The sequence below is a fragment of the Mizuhopecten yessoensis genome, unplaced genomic scaffold, assembly GCF_002113885.1.
Source record: "Mizuhopecten yessoensis strain PY_sf001 unplaced genomic scaffold, ASM211388v2 scaffold10707, whole genome shotgun sequence".
Taxonomy (NCBI): Eukaryota; Metazoa; Mollusca; class Bivalvia; order Pectinida; family Pectinidae; genus Mizuhopecten; species Mizuhopecten yessoensis.
In genome coordinates this window covers 1-15,468 of record NW_018408681.1, presented here as the reverse complement: position 1 = coordinate 15,468, position 15,468 = coordinate 1, and the positions used below count along the sequence as shown (strand labels likewise).

Genomic DNA, 15,468 nt, shown 5'->3' with positions numbered 1-15,468 from the left:
AAAGTTCAAAATCTCGATAAAATGCTGTCATTCTCAGACATCAACAAACCATCTTTTCGGAAACAGGGGATCAAGAAAAGAATACTCCTGCTGTGTTACTCACTGCATGTATCGTAATAGGTGACTAAAGTAGTAACCCCATGCAGAAATGTGGATCTTCTTTTGTGCCCCCTAATTGGGAACACAATAGTGAGCAAAAAAAATCTGCTGCAGTATTTTGGATCTATAATTTTGTTCTTACTTCTAACTAATATTTAACGTTCGCGAAGGCGAGGAAGGAAATGGGTTTTGTCCCCAGCCCATGACAAACCAATTCCCTTTAACTGATATTTATTATTTTCCTGCTAAATGTTTAGGGTAAAAGCAAAAACTGGTTCCGCGTTGTCAGTATAATGTGACCAAAGCAGCCAAATAGAACAACATACCCTTTATCCTTCAACATGCATGGAGGCATTTAATTAAATGATCTCAGCTGTTACAACCTTAACAACCAACTGGAAAAATATAAACGATTGTTCAGAACTACTATATTTCTGTGCACACTCCACCTAGGATATGAACACTCAGCATGATTAGTTGTAAATGTAAACAAAAACTATCTTATAAGGTGGAACCAATTTGTCCGTACTAACAAGGTTATTTGATAAAACTGTGTGACGGGACGGACCGCTTTCGCTGTACTAAGTACATACACAAGTATATTTAGTAGGTCAATATATCAGATTTAATTGTGTTAATAAACAAACCCTTTATATATTCACATTCACAAGGTGTCGTTTTGCATTCAATCTACCGAATAGACCAAACTCTTATATCTAGACTTACTAATGTATAACTTTAAACTTACACACAAATGAAAGAGTAAATACTATACTACACAAATATCAACTACAATGTGCTCTAAATAAGCAATTAACAAACACACCAAGTTATTCAAAATGGTCTGGTTCCGCACTACACACGTTCTAATGAGTGTGTCTTCCTAATTGGTCAAATGTCTGTACAGATTATACATTTATTTTAGAAATATTCATGTTTTATTCATGAATCCCTACATGTACAATGAAAAAAATCTTAGAAATAAAGAACCTTTCTAAATGTGATCGTCAATTTGCCAATAGAAATCAGCTCAGCCAAACCAAGTAACAGGCATTGACAGGGTGTTATCTAGTCGTGTTGATTAATGCTACCTTATACTAGGTGAGGCCATTAAGCGTACCGAATGAAAGGAAAATACCTATTAATGTTATGCGGAAAAGTCTGTCAGCTACGCAATTAAAGGGGTGAATTTAATACAGAAGGGATAGTTATTTACATCGATAAATACTTTTCTTTTTGAATAAGGTGACATAAGGTCAAGGCAATTATGTCGCTTATTGCTTATAATTTGTTGAAATTAATGTAACTATATGACCTTAAGCGAAGTGAAAACAATGACCTTTAGAAGCTAAAAAGCTTTTTGATTTGAGTTGGAAGCACAGGTAAATATAAACATAACCAGGATGTAAACATACAAACACAAAAACACACATATGTATGCACAATGTATACACCGTTCATATACTTCCTGGATGTCAGACCATACGACAACATGAGGAACGGCTTCCTTTCTCAAGTTGTCTTTTTTCTACAGTTGGTAGCAAACTTAACTTGGTAGCCTAGTGAACTAGAGTTAACAAGAAAAGTGAACTAGCTTGTGCACTGGATTTAACACTGAGGTGAACTGGAGTTCGCATCAATGTGCACTGGAGTTAACAACAGTTCACAAGGTAATTTTCCTTATCATATTATGTCTGGCCTTTTTATCAGTTTATATATACTACGATGTTCTACCCTCCCGTCTGCTCAATAAATCAATAAATCAATAAAATATTAGATGTTACATATTCATATACCTAAAATGATTTAAGCAGTATCCGTTTATTAAAATAGCATAATAACTATAGAGCGTGATGACCGATTAAATTATTACCACATGCATCGACTTGGATCCATGGTACATGTATAAATACATTGGTGGTTCAAAGTGTATAATACTTTGTCTTAAAGACATAATCACCATTAAAGTTCCTTTATAGTCATAATATAATTACGTCTACATTAAACATACAAATCTATCATTATATTATTAGTACATGAAAGTGAGTCTTTTTCTGAATGTTCATTTTGGAAAAAAATGGAAAGCTTATGTAGGTAACTTCATGTACTGTGAATAAGAAAAAATACTATAAATATATGTATTGTCTCATTCATGATGGGTAACAACGTACTGTAGTTACAGGAATGCAGATCTGAATTCCAACAAAACATTGTTAATAAACCATATAAATGGTTAATAAATCATAATTACAAATATCACATCAATATTGCAACATAACATCGTTATAGAGTTAAATGTTTAGTATCAGTATAAAAGTATCACAGAATGCGTTCAAACTCTGTCATATGCACTGGACCACACACAGCACCGTATCTGAAAATCGTAGTCTTTGAAAAACTCTTTAAGCAGTCTTTTAGGCAGTATTTGTAATGTCTTTTGAAACAGGATACGTACATATACATGTACTATAGATTATTCATAAAAATTCATGTAAAACAATATTTCATATTGCATTGCTTTTTTGTTATTTTCAATGTCAAGTTTGATAAATATGTATAACCTTTGACATCAGTAAAGTAGGTAATGGTACTCAGTAAACTCCATATTATCTCTGCGTGCTAGTAGGTAATGGTACTCATACTCAGTAACTCCATATTATCTCTGCTTGCTAGTAGGAAATGGTTCTCAGTAAACTCCATATTATCTCTGCTTGCTAGTAGGTAATGGTACTCAGTAAACTCCATATTATCTCTGCGTGCTAGTAGGTAATGGTACACATACTCAGTAACTCCATATTATCTCTGCTTGCTAGAAGGTAATGGTACTCAGTAAACTCCATATTATCTCTGCCTGCTAGAAGGTAATGGTACTCATACTCAGTAACTCCATATTATCTCTGCTTGCTAGTAGGTAATGGTACTCAGTAAACTCCATATTATCTCTGCTTGCTAGTAGGTAATGGTACTCAGTAAACTCCATATTATCTCTGCGTGCTAGTAGGTAATGGTACTCATACTCAGTAACTCCATATTATCTCTGCTTGCTAGTAGGTAATGGTACTCAGTAAACTCCATATTATTTCTGCTTGCTAGTAGGTAATGGTACTCAGTAAACTCCATATTATCTCTCCTTGCTTAGTCCCTTTCTGAAATGGTCTAATTTCGAAAGAAGTTCGATGTTTCGTTTCCTTAAGTTTTTTTTTTTTTCATTTTATATCTACAGTTATATAATTCGCTTAATAATATTTGATGATATTGATTTCAATGTTAGATGTCGAAAGCATATGAAACTCTAAATTAGATGAGGCATGAATCATTGGGATTATCTTTTACAAGTACTTTATTTACAAACATGTAATTTAGGCGTGTTAATTCATTTGAAAAGTAAAAACACACGTCAGTACACAAAACAAACCTGTTGATGAGGACCATCTTGGATGTCGACAGTACCGGTTTGCCATCACTATTTCCTAAGAAGTGCTCCAAGAGCCCCCATGGGATCACTTGTAAGAACTCGAGAATTCAGTGTTTGAACTCTAGTCTGAAAAGAATAGCCGACAGGTGACCCTTTTGGATTTTGACAGATACATGTAAGTTTGGTTATCTGTATTTCGCAGAAAGAACTAGAGGGGTCTCTCTTGAATTAAAATGTAAGTGTTCCTTGGTCTGTAGTTGGACATGTTTTATTCTGAGACTGACGGGGAAAACAAACTGGCCATGAGGCGGCTTTTTATTTTGACAGTTATGTTTTTTTCCACTATTTTCAGAAAGTACTGCTAGATATTTCTTAAAATGGATATATAAGTTCCCTTGGTCTTCAGTAGTGCCTGCTTACTATTGACACTGAGTGGGTGGAATATGGCCGACAGGTGGAAAAGTGGTATCACTCACATCGTGCCAAATATTCGTTGGGTTCATAAATGGTGTTGTTTTTCACGTGATAAAGCCCATATCTGTATTAGCCATTTCGAGTTAACGCATATGGATTCGTATCTTATCACGACAGCTCGCTCATTGCCACCAGCAAATGGATCATTTGCTTTGTCAGACATCGGCAATTTGTCATTGCGAGGGTACTTGACCTATATTAGGGTGCGAAAATTTATTTCCATTGTATGTAGGAGTTTTTTCCCGAGAATCGTCTACGATCCAATCGTGGTCATGGGAATTAACCTGTAGAAAATCCTAAAACTCTTGACAATTTAAACTTACAACAGTACTATTACCATACCAAAGTTCTCAATCATTTGACCATTTGAGTTGAGCGTTCACGGTAATGGGACGGAACTAGTGTTCTGTTAGTGATAAATATATGTATAACATGTAATAAGAAGTACGCAATATGTTAAATGTTGAATATGACGACATAAGGACAAACCTGTTTCTCTGCATTTTCTTAAACACCACACCTGTTGTATTATCGTTGCATATTTGATTACAGTAGTAAAATTAATTTCCAAAACAAACTTGACCGTTTCGACAAACAACAGCTTTATTTTTTATGAAATTCGATTGAAAACCAAGCCGTACACGTATTAATAAAATAATCTATTGTTTCATCAGGAAATATGTATCAATTCCATAAACTGGTGTTACACCATGAAAGGATAAAATTACCTCCTTTATGTTCATTATCACTTAACAATAAATCTTCTACTTGACAGAGTGTTATTTTTCAGTAATATCACACAAAGACGTCAAATTTAAGCATGAATTTGAGAGCAATCATCGAACATGGTAGTGATAGGAGATACCCAGTAGTATTGTTTAGATGCTAAACAACAATTGCTAAGACCAACGCCTTTGAATTTTGCACTTCAATACACGTACCGGGATGTTGCGTTACCTAATAATCCAATATTGACTGTGGTAACAGCATGATATCATGGGACATACATCGATATATGTGTAAGGCTATAAAAGTGTGCGAAATTTTGTTTGACGATAACATCTACTGAGAGCGACACCTCTATAGGTCTACCATAACTTACATATCGCTATTCGTTTTCCAAGTCTAAGACAATCATGGCAATCTTTGCTTTAGTCCTAGGCGTCATGATGTTGGTATCTACAGGTCTGTCTGCCGTATCACCGGCTAAAGGCAAGAAGCTGCAAACTGCACTGGAGGAAGTTCCTGTCGACCCAGAATAGGAATACGAATGTCTTTTGTTCCGTTTGGAAGACAAACTTAACAGGACAAACGAGAAAATTGCCAGGATAGAAAGAGAACTGAGGAGGAAACAAACTGGCAATTTCTAAGATAACAAAGATCATGCTTCTGATTAAATAATTTGATATGCAGGTAGTACTCTTATATTTAACGCTTTAATGTTACGATCGCTGTAAGAAAATTTATAATATATACAATGAAAAACATGTTTAAAGCATCAGGTATGATTTGTAATTAAAACTGTCATATTAAATAGCTTTTAACATATAGCAACTGTAATCCTAATTATTGAAGCGAACCCATAATACGGTGTAATTATCTACGAGTCGTTATATCCAAGTTTACAACATCCACAAAAACCGTAGCACCCGGCTGACCACAGCAACGGGATAAAAAAAACAAAGATTAGTTCATCCCAACATGGTTATACTATTAATTATTTTTAAATCGAACTAAGATAGTCTCAGGAAGAGAAAGCCAACATACATGTATCTATACCCAATTTAAACGGTACCTTGTCCGATACTTAAGTTCACCTTTGAGAGTTTTGATGTTAACACTGGACACTATTAATACTTGTATCATATAATCAACAAATAAATTAATGAAAATTCAGCAGATGTTAGTTCACTTCCCCATTTAAGCCAAAGTTAAGTACGTCATTCATTTCACGATAAATTCCACTATTTTTTATTTCATAGAAAATATTTTTTTTTTTTTTTTATTTCGATTATGTTTCACGAGATTGGTGAATATCGTGTTATTTTTTTCTCGAGTGCGAAGCTAATATTCAAGCCAGGATGAAAACGTCAATTTTGTTTTTACTGTTGGTTAGCTCTTGATGAAACAAGCTTTATAACCTTTCACACTTTATTTAGCCTGAACGTGTCGGATCCAATCTATCGCCAATCTTCTTTGTGCTATTCTCAGAATCGAAAAAATATCCAACCGTTATTAGGAAAGAAGAATACGTGTAGACCGCACTTTTAGTCCGGTCCGTTTTTATGTATCAATCAAATGTGTTGAAATGATGAAAGTATAGGTATTTGTAATATATTTTACATTGCAGCTACACGTTATGCATTTAGTGCATACCTGTCTGACAAGAACGAGGTACACACCGGTGGCAGCTTGAAGTTTATCAAATCCATCTCGAATGTCGGAGGAGCTTACAACAAACATACTGGTGTGTTTACGTCTGCAGTTGACGGGGTGTACGTCTTTCATTTCCACGCCACCACATATGGTTCTTCAAAGCATTGTACCCTCATTCTCTTGCATGGAAACAAGAACGTCACGAGTGCTTATGACTACGACAGATATGGATATTCTTCGTTGGGCAACTCTGCTGTTATAGAGATTAAAAAAGCAGAAGTTGTACATGTTGCAGTTACGTCATCGTTTGTAACAAGCTCTTGTTATTTGCGTGCTCGATTTACAACCTTCTCGGGTTTTAAATTACTCTAGTTAGAAAACCGGCAGTCTACAATAGCTTCAGTAGATAACACTTATATATAACTCTGTCTTTACTTTCTGCTTATGCGTGTTGCAATCTAGATCACTTGTATCTTATATTTTATTCTGGTTAGGTGCAAATGATTATGTACATATATTGTAACGCCCGTCAAAATTAATATTTTCCTACAGTTTTGAAATTCCTTTTAGTGTTCATATTCTTTTGAAAATCATTGATTATGTATTCAATATTTGGTAATAATTGAAGGGATTACATTTTCTATAAATCTGTTCATTTTACAAATTTGTTTGTTTTGTATTGTGTTACGGCCTATCGACAAATCAAATAATTAAATATTGTAGGAAATAACGTTTGCCAAACGAAATACCGTACATAAATCCATTTGAAGTTAAAAATGAAGAAAAAAATGTAAAGAACAGTTGAATGTGAATAATCATATGTTAATATAACATAACACAAACACTTTATATGTATGTGTGTGTAAACAGACCTTTTTAAGAATGAATTTACCACGCGTTTAATAACTACATATATAACAAATATAGAATTAAATTGTACAACTTCTTATCAGCAATATATCTATTTTTTCTTGATCTTTATATTTCGATTTGTTATTCCTTATTGTATATGTCTGCTTAGTGCTGTTTCCGAATAAATGTCATCATCAAAACTCAACTGTCAAATGGTTTTTTGTTTGTTTTTGTGTAAGACAAACGTATTATATCTTTCAAACTGGTACATTGTTTTTTTTAATGATGTCATGTTCAGATAATTTAAACCCGTGCAGGTTCGGGGAAAGAATAGGCCTGCTGCATCCCGTTGCATGATCAATAAGTATCAAACATGTTAGCATAATAGTAAGTCTCATGTGCTAAACATAAAATATAACTTTAATGATGTATTAATCAAGGTGACCATGCTTCATTTGATAAAGCCGTTACGTCTGTCAACAGGAAACGTATGCTGTCGTCGTCGTTGGAAAGATATGCAGTAAAGGTTTGAACTGCATCTCTTTTATTATTTGAGATGCATGTGGTAACATAGCTCCATTCAAACATGTCCTATTTTGGCGGGAACAGGGGCTTGTCAGACAAGAAAATCAATTTGAAATCCCCGTCCCAATTTAAATTCAATGTCACACCATGATTGGTTCCTCGATTGCCCTAACAGGATTGACGGAGAGACCCGAGTCTTCTCCGAGAGGCAAAACATACCTGTATGTTCGATTTGCTAGTTTCGGTTTTTAACAACATGCCACGAAAACTTTACAGTAAAACATGTGTTATTAGATTGCATTGAACTTCAGTCAACACGAGAAATGTTGTTTATAGTTATATAACAAATCTCAAATCTCTCTTCGAAACGATAGATTATACAATTCTACCCTACCTGAAAACTGTTAACCTGTTCAAATAGATATAACTAGCTATAGCTACGTTTGCTTTTTTTTTACGTTAGATCAAACAAATCTGGTAATAGATACGGAATACCGACACGATTTACACTGCATTATACAGTTGTATTGTCCTGATGTTAGGGGCCAAAAAGTTTGAAATCAAAATTGGTGTCAACTACTGTTGAAACAGAAGAGGCAGGACGTAAAACGGCTTAATTAATTCATTTCAATATTTAAATTGGTACAGCTAATTTCAAATTAAAACAAATGAAAACGTGTATATTATGAACTGTACCATTACTCAGAACGTACTTTTTGGGTCATCAATGTAACTTTGATATGTGTTTCCTATAAAAAATAAAAATAAAAATTATCTATCAAGTCAGGATTGTTATGGATTGCTTGTGCTTCCTACGTCCTATTAACAGCTGTTGGCATTAACGGACGAATCAGGACAACTTCACGACAGAGCTTTCATTTTTAGTTACCTTACAGAGTTATCATAAATTATTAAAAATAAACAGGGCCAAATTACTGTTTGCAAAATATTTTTCGTATGATTTGTTGCTTCCCTATCTAAGATGTTTACATGACGCAGGTGAAACGGTGTTCAACAGCTTGCAATGAAAATATAAACTAACATAACTGATACCAACTGGTGACGAGCAAACTTATAACACAAGGCTTGGAGCGATGCAGGTTGATGAAGTCTGCTGGCAAATTAAATGGTCGCCATCATATTCTCACTCGGAAATATAATATTCAATTTCATTATGTAATTTTTTCCACATTAGTTGTCCTTGTGGTTTCGTTTCCAATCGTTTCATTTCTGACTTTGTGGATATGATAAAGATCGCAAACGGCTGGGTTGCGGCTATCGACCCAAATACTTACCTGAAACCTGCAAGAAGAGGAAGACGAATCACGAAGCATACAAAAACATCACCAAGACTTTATTACACCAAGCAACGTATTACAATCTACAATCAAAAACAATACTAAAAGCTTTGAAGTCCAAAGTGCCAAAACAGACCGTTTCCGAAATTCATTTTTCATAAGAACAGTGATTGACTGGAACCACCTGGAAGAAAATATTGTGTCGCTAAATAAAGTGGAGGAATTTAAATCGGCTCTCCTCCATAGTGACTAGAAAGTGCGCGCTGCTCTCTCTTTACCCTGTTCATCAAGCCTGTATTGGTATCTGAACCGTACTTATCCAGATCCAGATACATTTGACTTGACTGAGAGTTGTATGGCGAGTGTCGTCGATGGAGCAGATGAATCTTACCCTTCCGGAGCAAAAGGTCACGTGATCCTTGTACTTTATATTCGTTGGTCTTGGTGTTAATCTTTAATGTGTATTTGTTTAAATGTTGTCATAGCCTCATCGATTGTAAGTTTGAAATGCGTATTTGTTCACACCTGGGTAATCTCTTGTTGTTCTTAAAAGGTATATCGTGACTTCATTCGGCGGTATAAAGGCGAAGGTAAAGTTACTAAATTCAAAATCGCAAGTTTAACACATCGTCAAAATATTACGTATTTCTTAGCAAGCTTCCGCGCAGCTTTATTTTTGGACCAATCCTTGACTATTGGGTAGACCATTTAGAATTAAAAGCGTCAACACACACTTTCAAAATACATAATGTACCACAGGTTCAACCCCCGGCGGACAATATACACCTCCGGGTCAACATACAAGGACAGTTTATACCACAGATCAGGGTCAATAATCACGGACAAAATCAACACACAAAATAAACATTAACGAAAACATATATATAACTGCGTCAACACATGGACAAAAAACAACAATATCATTACACATAGACCAAATATATGACACTGAATCAACACTCGTGGACAAACAAATCGCACTGTCAACACACGGACAAATATACAACAACCTCAAAACACACACGGATAACTTATACCACAGTGTCAATGAACAAAGGAAACGACCGTCCACGGATTAGTACACACGGACCATATTCAACAGAGATTAACATCAAGGAATACATCAGCGTTAACACACAAGGACAAAATTTCTAAGATAAGATAAGATAAAATAAATTTTATCTAAAGTCGGTGGGCATTTTAAAAACAAATAACATGAACTCTATAGGGCTTTTGACCGACATAGATGTTACATACAAAGACATTCACACTTGGACAAGTCAGACATATTAACACTTTGGAAATGAACATACTATATAAGATAAAACACTTTAGATTTCGAGCTATTATCAGTATAGACACATTTTACACATTGTAGTTTGAACAATATATCTAGCATATGTTTAAAACACAACAGATTTCATATGATATAGTAAATAAATTAGCACTGATCTGATAAAATACATTTGAAAATTGATATAGGACAGGTGTGTAGAAGTTGAATCGTGATTTAGAGGCGTTAAACGTATGGTTTAGTTAACTGTTTAATCATATTTATTGCCAAAATTAGACAAAAGATTAGGCACAAGTTATAACAACTTATCAACGCCTTCTCCCAATATACATTTTAAATGACATTACAATAATGACAATAAATATATACAATTGTTGTTACAAATTGAACTCAAAATCTCTTGCTGGATTTAATAAGTTTATTTATTATGCATCTAATACAATAGTTGAAGGTTTCTCCGTCTTCTGCGATGAGATAAAGTTTCAAGACCAGTCTCATAATAATAAGTATCAATAGGGGTACATGAAGGTCCTAATATAATGCGAGCAGCTTCACGTTGGACTTTTTCTAACCTTCCCGTTTCAAAAATAGTGCAACCGTCCAACAACTCACAAGCATATTCTAAAACAGGTAAAATAAAAGTATTGTATATTATTAAAATAGCATCCCTACTTAATAAGTGTTTCAGTTGCTTAAGACTTTATTTTTTTTCATAACAGAAGTGTAAAATCCCATTTACATGATCCCCCACTTTGCATTCTAATTAAAAGTTACCCCTTAAATGTTTATGATAATCTGTAAAGTTTAAGACTTTCCCATCAAATTCGATATCAATTGAATTCGAAATAAGCAATACATGAAGTTGACTTTAGTAATGCTATATCATCTCCAAAGAGACGAGACGTTGATTCAAAAATATCTGCTATGTCATTAATAAATATAAGAAATAAAAGTGGGCCAAGAATAGAGCCTTGCGGAACCCCTGCCTCAAAAAGACCTACAATGAATATGTACTGTTTAAAAATACCTTTTGGTGTCTCTGAGACAAATAATTTTCTAATCATATAAGCAATTCACCTGAAATTCCGTACGATTTTAACTACACCACCAGACCTCTATGCCAAACCCTATCAAAAGCTTTGGATACATTTAGTTTGTATGTCACAGAATACAACACAAGTATGTTTTTTTCTTCAAGTGCAATACAAATTTGGTGATAAATATCAGTGAGTTGATACACTGTAGAATCACCATGTAGAATGACCATGTCTAAAACCAGATGATATTTGTAAAACAAAGATTTTTTTATAAAGTGGTTGTACAAATGTTTAAAAATCATTCTTTCAAAAACTTTACCAACAGTGGACAGCAAGGGAAATGGTCTATAATTCGAAGGAGAATGTCTGTCACCCTTTTTAAACAATGGCATGATATTAGCTTATTTCCATTTATTTGGATAAATCTCTGTTGATAAGGACATATTAAATGTTATTTCGAGCGGAGTACAAACAGTGTTAGCAGTATTTCTTAGCATATGGTGTCTGATTCCATCCCCACCCGAGGCCTTGCCGAGCTTCAATATCTGTAGAACATCGCGTATTTCAGTTGAATCTAATCTAATTGAACTAATTTGTTTGTCAGATTTTGGCTCAATAATCGGAACATCGGTGTTACTGTCATCTACTCTAGTGATACTACAAAAATAGTTATTTAATAATTCAGCTTTATCTTCATCTCTAGTAACTATGTCATTAGTAATAGGATCGATTAAGGAATGCATAGTTTGTAAAGTATCAGACGTTTTAATTAACTTTTTAATTAATTTCCAATAAGACTTAGGATCAGAAAATGAGTACCGATCAATAATATCATAAACATTTTCATAAAAAGTAACACGTGCATGCTTTTTCATATTATTAACTTTGTTTCGCTGTGATTTGAATTTATTGATATCTACCAAACGTTTGGTTGACCTCGCTATTTTATGTAACCTATCCCTAATTCTTATTTGTTTTCGAAGCTCAGAGGTCATCCATGGCTTATCATTAAGTTTTAAATTTACTTCTTTACTAAGAATACACTCATTGGCAAAAGATAGAAATATGTCCGTAAAACGATCACAGGCTAAATTAACTTAGTCACAATTATAAAAAATATCTATCTAATTATTTAAAAAAGACAAGGAATATTAATGGAAGCAGTACAACCATCATAGTCACTAAATGATCTATCAACAAAATTTGCAGAAGAGTCAATACAAAAAATAGAGTCAGATAATAGTATGGGATCTAGTAAGCTACATCTAGTACGTCCAGTACGCGTAGGATCTTTTATAACATTATTTAGTGATAAGGAGTTAATGATATAAAAAAGAACGTGATTATTTGAAGCAGTGAAGAAGTGAACATTTAAGTCCCCTGTTACTATAACATTAGGAGAGATATCAAAAGCATTATTTATAGATTACCTTAAATTTTCCCAAAACGGTAGGATAGAGTTTTCTGGTCTATAAGCTGTTCCAATAATGTAAGTCGAGTGGGGTAGGCTAATTTTTTGTCCATATTACCTCATCACCAGGATATTACAATTCGGGCAAACGATCAATTTTCAAAAGATTATTTGTATAAACCAAAATACCATCCCCAGCAAAATTTCTATCAAGTCGAAAGGGAGAATGAAAACCATCAATACATAAATCATTAGTAGTAACCTGATCATCTAAATAAGTTTCGGTTAGACACACATTCAATGTCGTATTCATCTACTATGTCCTCAATGTAGTCTAATTTGTGCCTAACGCTCCTAATATTTAAATGAAAAATAGAAAGCTCGCCAAGTCTCGGACCAGGATTGGACTCAACATCCATATCTTGTAGCAATAGTATTAACAAAATTACTGAAAACTCGAAATTTCGGAAACAAGAAAAATAATTAACCAAAAAAGATAGCTATGCAATTGATGAAGTAGTTTTAACCATATATTTTGTTTTAAACGTATGGTCCAAACGATGCTTAGTTTATTTTAATTCTAGTAAAACTGATGTAACTTTTATTTCAAATGCTGTCAATTTGGATGATTTTGAACTGGAGTTTGATATCCCAAGCGAAGCGATAAGACTCTTATTGAACAATGTTAATATATGACGTCATAAGTAAACCACGTGTTACATCACGAGTGTTTATGCTTGCATACTCGAGTGATATAGTGGGTTGCAGCGCAAATGTAAATGTAACGTATTAATCATGATATTGACACTAAACTATGGCAAGCAAAGTTGTCATTTATTCATGGAGCAATGTTGATCCAGTACTTAACCAAATTATATAAGATATCTTATATACTTTATAAGAGATCTTATATAATAAATGAGATATATTATATATATATATTATAAGCTATCGTATATACTTTTCTGTATCAGATATCTTATATAAGATATCCCATAAAAGATAAAAGATATCTTATAAAGATAATTAAATGAGATATCTTATATATTATATAAGATATCTTATATCTTTTATAAGATATCTTATATATTATAAAAGATATCTTATATATTATATAAGATATATTATATCTTTTATAAGATATCTTATAAATTATATAAGATATATTATATGTTTTCAAGATATCTTATATCTTTTATAAGATATCTTATATAATTTGGTTAAGTACTGGATCAACATTTCTCCATGAATAAATGACAACTTGGCTTGCCATACTAAACTCCTACTTTTTGGGGACAGTTATTTAACTATAGACATGAATGTGAATATTTTTAGAATAGTTCAAACTTTCATAAAGGCCAGCAACAGATTTACAGTTAAGACAAGTTTACTAACTAAACATTATACTATAATTTTCGTATTTAGTTACGTTTATGCCATTGCTTTAATTTATATATATGCTGATTGGAGAGGGCGTCGATAATGTTGTTATAACTTGTGCCCCATCCATTTGTACTTTTGTACTTGCATGTAGTTTAAATATGCGCAGCGCTAGCTCAGCCATCACTTTGAAATAAAACAGATGATGGCGATGATTGGTTGAACAGAAAACCAGAATGATAGGACAATAAGTGGACCAGTTTATGAGAGGGTGAATACTATTTATTTGCATTATGCTTTAAGTGCTAAAAAGATTTCCTCTTAACGTCTAGAAAATATATTTCATTCAAGTGAAAATTCTTTTTCACTTAAATGAACGAAACGTGAGTCTTAAACACATCTGAGGAAATACGTACCGAAATGACTTATACAACAACCGATTACCGAAACGTCAATAGCCCGCGCTTGTCGCATAGACGTGTCACTTTCCCTTTGATCTAGCTATGGTATAATCACGGAATTAGATGTTATCTTAGTCCGTGGTATAACCAACTTATTTTACACAGTTTACAACAGAATTAGATTAGTTATCTAAATCCGTGGTTTTACTAATACCATATGGTATAAGTGAGGCTCCTCCCATATACTGAATACAATGGAATTATCCATTCTCATTGGTCAGCCAATGCAATTTTAAAATGGCCAACTAGTGAATGTTAATAGGATATCGACACCGTGAGAAATAACTAAAAATACAAATAATGGAAGTTCAAAGACATTTTATTCGGCACCATCGTTGCAAACAATTCAACAAATTTCACCTTTCCAGGTTCCGCGGTCTATCATTTTTTCCGTTTTGTTACTAACAACTTTTAACATGAACTAGTCCGTCTTATAATTAAATGACAAAAGGCAACTGCGAAACACATTTCTGGCCATATTATATATATCAGCACATGTTAATATTCACATAAGTAGGCTTAATATTACTATTTTGACATTTAGCGCCCTCAATGTGTACCATTTTCTCCTTCCAACGGGATCCGGGAATCGGCTTTAAACAGGTATTTACTCCTCCTCTGGTTCATCTTCAATCTTCAGGAGAGGCAGGAGTTAGATCTTCTCACACTTTTCAGTGAGGTTTTCTGGGTCACTTTCAATGCGCGTCATTCAAATAAAATAAAATAAAATCAAAAGTTAATTGAACGTCGGTATGGTTAAAAACAATACAACATTAGCTCTAAATTGTGTTAGTGTAGTTTTTGTTCTGAAGTGGTCTGGTAGGACATTCCAAATTTTAGGTGCTT

The 15,468-nt window shown here is 33.6% G+C and overlaps 1 long non-coding RNA gene across 1 annotated transcript; it reads left to right on the top strand.

The window, feature by feature from the left end:
* The first annotated feature begins 1,565 nt into the window (after positions 1 to 1,565).
* Positions 1,566 to 7,429, top strand: LOC110461922. The gene is made up of 2 exons (XR_002464207.1): positions 1,566 to 1,769; positions 6,339 to 7,429. It is a non-coding gene; the product is annotated as an uncharacterized LOC110461922 (long non-coding RNA).
* The last annotated feature ends 8,039 nt before the right edge of the window (positions 7,430 to 15,468 follow it).